Genomic DNA, 9072 nt, shown 5'->3' with positions numbered 1-9072 from the left:
GAAGAACATGATGATGATGATGATGATGATGGAGATGATGACGACGACAAGTCTGACAATTATGACAAAACTGATGAGGAGGAGGATGACGATGATGATTGAATTATGTGGTTGTTTGTGAGATGTTATTGTGGTTGTTGTAATCCTTTAATTTATGTAAAAGATTTTGTTAATTATGTTTTGGCAAACTTTAAATATATCACTTATAAAAGTATTATTTTGTGGTTGATACTATGAAATAACACTTTTCATTTGAAACTCTAAAATAACTATCTACTTGATACTTAATTTTGAATTTTGTTATTTTATAGCCTTTGATTGTTGTAATGTCACCTAGATGTCCATCTTGTTCCGATAAAGGGAAGAAGATAACAAAACCAAGAAGGAAACCACACTATATCATAAGGGTTCCTAACCAAAAACCATTGAGTGCACCCATTTTGGCACCATCCCCTGCTAGGTACCCATACCACATCCTATTATGGCTACCACACCATCTACATCCACACCACAACCTTCCCTTGCAGGACCAGCACGTAATACATCCATTCAGTTACCATCCCCTACTATGATTCCTACATCACACCCGACTATGGTACCCACACCACACACTACTATGGTACACACACCAGACCCTACTATGGTTTCCCCCCACCATCTACATCCACACCACAACCTTCCCATATAAGACCATCCCCTGTTGTGGTTAACATTGCTTCTAGACCTTCCTCATCCCTAAATCCCTCTCTTGATATTGCCAATACATCAGATGCTCTTAATTCAACTATTGATGATATTGAACTTACTCTCCATGATCGACCGATTATTGAGCCTTTTAATCGAGGGTAATATCTAATTATCTTAAAAAATAATTTGTATTAGATGACTTGTTATTTGCCTTGGCTTCTTTTTGATGACTTTTAGGCATTTATATTTATGTTTGTTCATTCTGAAGTTGCTTCTTAGGCCATCACAAGATCTATTAAGCAACAATTCCTTTTGTCTTGACCATCATGGGGAGCAATACCTCCAGAAGACAAAGAACCTTTTTGGCAGTGATTTAAGGTAAAACATCATGAAACTTATTTTCATTATTTACTCATGTATTTAAGTCTAATGCAAAATAGACGTATGCTGCTATTAGACTATAATACCATGCATATTTTGTTGTCAAGATGATTTATACTTGATTTAGTTTTACAAATGAAGGTTTAGTGGAGACCTAAGAACGAAGCTCAAATTAGAAAAAATTCCACAATAGAGAATCTTATAGGCTATATGAGATGTTTAGAGATGTTAGGAATGCAGGAGAACACTCTTATTAGATTAGGGACAATATTTGGAATCAATTGCTAGAATATTGGAATTCTCCCAATTATCGCCATAAATGTGCTATAACCGAAAGAAATAGAGCTTTAGAAGGGTGGGACCCTACACATAGGTGGTTCTATTACCACTCATGAGCATTCCCTTCGTATGGTATACACCTTAATTCCTTTTATATACATATTACGATATAAGTTACTTCTTTTAAAACTAGTGTGTGTGTGTGTGTGTATATATATATATATATATATATATATATATATATATATATATATATATATATATATATAACACTTTATTTTGTTAAAGACAAAAGAGCTGGGGGCGAGAGGCTTATATTGATGAGATATTTTACCAAACTCATCTTCGCAAGGGATCTGGCCAATTTGTTGATGAAAGGAGAAATACATAGCATTTTTCCCCCTTTAGAAGAAATAAAATTTCCAAATATAGAAAGCAAAAAGGTAATAGCGTCCCCTTTTAAAATGATAAATGAAAAATGGGAAGTACAGATAAAAGATATTCAAAACATACACTCTCAATTAAAATACACCAATCAACTACTTCATCAGATGACTTTGATAAATTCTGATGAAAAACCTAAGAGGTTAGAAGAATCGTTAGTTAAACCCTTCAAATTTTCAGAAAAGGAATTAAAGGAATTAAAAATAGGAAGGGATAGTAATGCCGCTCTTGAAGAAATAAACAAAAAATTGGATGCATTAAATATATCAAAAGTAAACACTCTACAAAAACAAGAAGTAAATAGAACTACTAATAGAAAAATCCTCAAAAGGCCAGTCCTTTACCTACAACTAGAATTTTTTATAGAAGACCAACTCTTCCCGATATTCAGCATGAAAAATGGGAATTAGAACATCCATCAGCTTTTGGTGAAAATGGAATTACCGAATGGAATATTGATGGGATGACCGACCATCAAATTATGTGAAAAACAAATGAAATTACTATGGCCGCTTCGGCGTATAGGGTAAAACTAGAGATGGCAAATAAACCCGTGCCCGTGGGTATCACCCGAACCCGTCCCCGTTTTGACGGGGAATCCCCGCTTTGACTGGGTATGGGTATGGGTATGGGTAATACCCGAAATTTTCAACTGGGGATGGGGATGGGGATATATATATACCCGCCCAAATACCCGTCCCCGCTTAAATTACTAAACTATTTATAATTTATTAAATAATCTAAAAAATATATATAAATAAATAATATATTTACACATAAAATATAATATAATATAATATAGTATATATACATATAAATAAAATATACTTTTATATATATATATATATATATATATATATATATATATATATTTACACATATACATGTAATATAATATAATATAATATAATATAATATACATATAATATATATACATAATAATATAATATAATATATATAATATATACGTATAAAACAAATTAATCATTTAACTAGTGAGATCTTTTATAAACAAATTTATAACATTACAAATTTATAAAAATTTAAAAGAAATATATATATATATATATATATATATATATATATATATATATATAAACATAAAATATCTACGCATATACATATAATATATATACATAATAATATAATATATATTATTATATTTATATTATTATATAATATAATATAATATATACTTAAAATAAATATATATCTATAAATATATATATATATATATATATATATATATATATATATATATATATATATATAAACATAAACATAAACATAAGATATCCACACATATAATATATATACATAGTAATAATAATATAATATATAATATAATATAATATATATAAATAATTATATATATATATATATATATAAACATAAGATATCCACACATATAATATATATATACATAGTAATATAATATATAATATAATATAATATAATATAATATATATATATATATATATATATAACATATTTCTCATTCTCTTTGTTTTTTGTTATACACTTTGTTTACTCTCTCAATTGTCTGGTTTGTTTTTCAAGATTTAATTTTGAAGGTAATTTTTCTTCTTCTTATTACATAATTTTTACTCTCTGTAGATGGTTATGTTCAAATAGGTGTTCCTCAATTTCATTCTATGAAATAATTTTTAGGTTACACATTTGATTATCTTTATTTATTTATTTATTTTCATGAAAATGTTTGACTCTTATTTTGTAGCTCTTCTTTTTGTTACTTTGGTTATACACTTTTTTACTCTCTTTTAATTGTTTGGCTTGTTCTTTAAGGTTTAAGCAGATCTTCAAGGTACTTTTCCTTTTATCATAATCTTAATTATACATTTTTTTTTTCGTTATGTTATGTTCAAATGGATATTCTCAAATTTGGGTCACACATTTAATTATCTTTACTCCTTTATGATAATTTTATTTATTATTTATTTTTTGTTTCATGATAATGTTTAATTCTCAATTTTAAGTGCTCAATTGCATAAATCCTTAATTTAATTCAAGATCAAAAGATGAAGAATCTATGTTTAAATTTGAATTATTATTAATTTAATTTTGTTATTTGTGCTATTTCGTTTAAGTGGTATAATATAAATTTTTAATAGTATAAAAAATATTTGAAATATTTTTAAACTTGATTATTGGTTTTCCTTTTATATTTTGTTAAAAAAGAAATTAACCTTTTTACTTTGTTTGATTTTTTTTTTGTTACGTATGTTAGTTTCTAGAGAAAATGAGCACAGGAGATCAAGATTTGCAGGTACCAAGTCCACCACAGTGTTCACAACAACCAACTCCCTTTCAAAGTTCCAATAATGACAGTCAATCTCCATTTAATTATTTGAATTTTATTTAGTTGTTATTTGATACTTTAATTTGAGATTTATACTATTATAATATTTTTCTTAATATTTGACATCATGAAAATAAAAAAGAGTATGTTATTTTAATATTGAATATTTTGATAGTATCATGATTCCGTTGGTGTGATTTTTAAATTTTTTTTATAAAAAATATTTAATTGATATATGGAACAATAAAAAAATGGGTATGGGTATGGGTATAAGAAAATACCCGTTACCCGGTGGGGATGGGGATGGGTCAAAAGTTGTATACCCGTTGGGTTTGGGGATGGGGATGGGGATGAATTTTTATTATGGAGATGGGGATGGGATCATGATACCCGTACCTGCCCCGCCCCGTTGCCATCCCTAGGTAAAACATTCAAAAGAACAAACCTTAAAATTAATAGCGGCAAGATTTACGGGAATATTAAAAGGATGGTGGGATAATTACTTAACAAACGAAAATAAAAATTTCATAGCAACATGTGTAAAAACGGAAGATTGCCAACAAATTCCAGTAATGGTTGAGACATTAGTAATTGCAATAATACATAATTTTGTGGGAGATCCAAAATTTTTTAACGAACGAACAACCATGTTATTACATAACCTGGGGTGTCCCACTTTAGGAGATTTTAGATGGTATGCTCATAACTTTATGGCAATGCTATTATCGAGGGAAGATTGTAAAGAAGATTTTTGGAAAGAACGTTTTGTTGCAGGATTACCCTTAGTCTTCGCAAATAAAGTAAAAGAAAATTTGCAAATACAATACCCTGATATAGCTTTAAAAGAACTAACATATGGAAGAATAATATCTGTAGTAAAGAATACAGGTGTAACCCTATGTAATAACATGAAAATAGAAAACAAAATCAAAAAGAATCAAGAACAAGGAATAAAAGAATTAGGTGAATTTTGTTCACAATACGGTTACGAAAAACAACAACCTCCTTCTTCTGAGAGAAGAAAAGCTATTCGAAAGAAAAGAGTACCGACCCCAAGAAATTTTAGTCATAGACAAATCAAAAGAAAAAATTGGAGGGAAATAAAAGAATTAACCCCGTCAAAAGAAAAGGGTAAAATAATTTGTTTTAAATGTGGGAAAGTAGGACATATGAAGAAGGATTGTCAAGTCAAAGAAAAAATAAATGCACTTAATACGAGTGAAGAACTTAAAGAACAAATATAAAAAATTTTATTAACTTCTTCCGAAGAAGAATCTTACTCTAGTCAGGAAGATGGAATCTTTTATACGGATGATGAAGATGACATGCCAATGTGTGAGGGTAGTGAAAATTGCGATTGCACAGAATGTATTTTTCAAATAAATGTAATAAAAGCTTAAACAAAATTAGCCTTAGAAATGGTAGAAATGATTAGTGATGAAGAAGAAAAATTGAAATGGCTTAATAAAATAAAAGATTTAATTTTAAAAGAATCTTCAGAAGAAATAATAGAAAAAAAACCTGGATCTTCACGATCTTTTAAAGGTTATGATTTTGCAAAAATATTAAAACAAGCGGAAATAACTCATAAAGCTAATCTAAATGATTTTTGTAAAGAAGTAAAAATCTTAAAAGAAGAAATTAGGTGGATAAAAGAATTAAAAGTGTTAAAAGACATAGGAGAAAGTGAAGAATCAGATAAGGACGAAAATCTTGAACAACAAATAAGTCAAATAAAAACATTTCAGGAAAACTGGCAAAAAATAAATTGCTTTAAAGATAGGAAATACATTTCATAAACAATATAAAGAATTAGTAGATTCAGGAGTCGATTTAAATTGTGTTAGAGAAAGTCTAGTTCCTACGCAATATTATGAAAAAACTCTCTAAACATTGTTCATCGCTAATAATTCAAATCTTAAGGTAGAATATAAAGTAACTAATGCAAGTATTTGTAACAAAGGAAAATGTTATAAAAATAATTTTATTCTAACCAAAGACATTTCAGAACAAATAATTTTAGGAACCCCTAATTAAAATCTATCCATTCATTGTATCAGAAGTGGGAATAAAAACAAATAATAATTTATTTGAATTTATTAAACCTATAAAATTTAAAGAAATAAAAAATATAAAAGAATTGGAAGAAGAAAATTTTCTAAGCATTATAAAAAATAAAAAAGATCAAATAAAGTTGATACAGAAAGAAATAGATTGAACGAATAGAAAACGAGATAATAAAAAATAAAAATAAAATACTAGAAATAGAAAATGACTTTAAAAAAGAAATATGTGCCGACGTACCAACGGCTTTTTGGCACCCAAATAGTTTTGAAGTAGGCCTAACGTATGAAGAAAACTTTAATGATAAAATGATCCCAACAAAAGCAAAACTTGTACAAATGAATTAACAAACCCTCGAACACTATCGAAAAGGAATAAATCAATTTATTGAAAAGGGTTTAATTATAAAAAGCAAATCACATTAGAGTTGTGCTGCTTTTTATGTAAATAATGCAAATGAACGAGAAAGAGGAGAACTCCGAATGGTAATTAATTACAAACCCTTAAATAATGTTTTAAAATGGATAAGATACCCATTACCAGACAACCAAGAATTAATAAAGGGATTATATAAGGCAATAATTTTCTCTAAATTTGATATGAAATCAAGATACTATCAAATAAAATTAAAAGAACAGGATAAATATAAAACTGCGTTTGTAGTACCCTTTGGACACTACGAATGGAATGTTATTCCCATGGGATTAAAGAATGTCCCAACAGAATTTCAAAATATCGTGAATAATATTTTAAGTCCCTATAATGAATTCATTGTGGTATATCTAGATGATGTACTAGTTTTCTCAGAATCTTGGGACAAGCATATAAAGCATCTAAATATATTTAAAAGAATAATAAAAGAAAATGGGTTAGTTTTATCCAAAAAGAAAATGAATTCAGCACAAACAAAAAAATTCTTGGGTCACGGAATTTATAAAGGAAAAATAACCCCTATCGCAAGAAGTATTGAATTTGCTAGTAAGTTCCCAAATAAAATAAATGATAAAAACCAACTACAACGATTTCTAGGATGTTTAAATTATGTCTTTGAATTTATCCTTGAAATAAGAATAATTGGAAAACCCCCTTTATAATCGTTTAAGAAAGAACCCTAAGCCTTGGGAAAATGAACATTCTAGGGCAGTAATAAAAATAAAAGAATTAGTACAAAACCTTCCTTGTTTAGGAATCCATAATCTAGAAGCCTTTATGACAATAGAAACAGACGCATCGGAAATAGGGTTTGGAGGAATCTTAAAACAAAAGTTAAAACACAAGGAACAAATACTTAAATACCACTCGGGAATATGGAATAATACTCAGCAGAAGTATAGTACAGTAAAGAAAGAAATACTTTCAATTGTTTTATGTACTTCTAAATTCCAAAACGATTTAATAAATAAACCTTTTTTGCTAAGTGTTGATTGTAAATCGGCAAAAGAAATTTTAGAAAAAGATGTTAAAAATTTGGTTTCTAAACAATTTTTTGCTCGTTGGCGAAGTTTGTTATCTTGTTTTGATTTTAAAATCGAATTCATAAAAGGAAAAAATAATTTTATTCGTATTTTTTAACAAGAGAAAATTTTTAAAGGGAAATGAGCCAAAAGAGTCCCTCCCCAATCTAAGGGTTTGACCTTAGATGACATTGCCCCTACTTACAGTAAAAAAACTCTAGAAAAAGGAAATACATCTACCCTAAATGAAAAGAGAGTTCTTCCCAATAACTTGACAGCCACTGAAAATAAATTTCAAGTATTAGGAACCCTTCCTAATACTAATAGTATAGAGTCACCCGTGGATTTTCTTATCAAAGAAACGTGTTCTACCATTATAACCCTTGAAAAGGAATGGGAAGAACTTGACCTGACAATGATAATTAACCACCTGGCCCTAAATGGGGATGAATTTCAAAAGAAAATATTAAGAGTAACGAAAAAATTCTCTTAAATGATTATTATTGATATCGCTTCTGCTGAAATTTACCCTGAAGTAGATAAGAAAGATCCTTCAAAAACCATCCACATGAAATTAAAAATAAGTCGAGTCATGTCTTATAAAGATTGGAATCAAAGTTCTTTAACTGAAAAGAGATTTTCAAGAGTGTTTGATCTTCCTTCTTATAATTATTTTGATTATCAAAATGCCTAGTATTGTATCATGTGTGATCTAAATCTCAAGCATTCCTGGTACATTAGTTTCAAGAATCCTCTAAATGAAGAAATACCAGTATAGTTTCAAGAATGGTTGGGCAAGGCCTACAATGTCTATTTTTTCTCCAATAGTGGTAAAATTCTATGAAGATTTCAAGAAAGCCACTCCGAATATGCCTATCCATGAAAAACTTTTAAATTTTTGTGCTGAAATGAGTGTAAGCATATTTATGAATTACATCAGCATAAACCGGCCCCATTCCCAAAAACATTATGCCTTAAAATGAAGGTTTTTTGGTGGAAGAAATTTCAAGTTCAATATTTGGAAGAAAAATTCAAAACATGGAAAAATAAATCTCTCAATCTGGCCACCCCTCAAAAGAAAAGCGAAGTGATGTCAAGACTCCGTTTAAAATTAAAAGGAAAATCCAAAGCGGATATAAAGGCTTCATTGTTGCAAGCTTTATCATCCTTAGATTCCTTTGAAGAAGAAGAAGAAGTTGATGATCATTCTTTTTTCAAATATGAGGATGATTGATATGGGATAGATCTATCTTGAATTAACCTGAATGAATTCCCCAAAATAATGGAATTAACAGGAAGAAAATGGATTGGACAGCTATGTCATATCCAGAAAGCAACTACAGAGGATAAAGCCATAGCTTCTCGTCACGATGCAAAGATTCCTAGCGTCGATCAATCAAATTGAGGTGATGTTAAAGAAAAAGAAAAGAAGAAATGCCTCCA

Source organism: Vigna unguiculata, chromosome 11 (assembly GCF_037176805.1).
Source record: "Vigna unguiculata cultivar grain cowpea cultivar isolate G323 ecotype 2 chromosome 11, ASM3717680v1, whole genome shotgun sequence".
NCBI lineage: Eukaryota > Viridiplantae > Streptophyta > Magnoliopsida > Fabales > Fabaceae > Vigna > Vigna unguiculata.
This window is presented reverse-complemented; position numbering follows the sequence as displayed.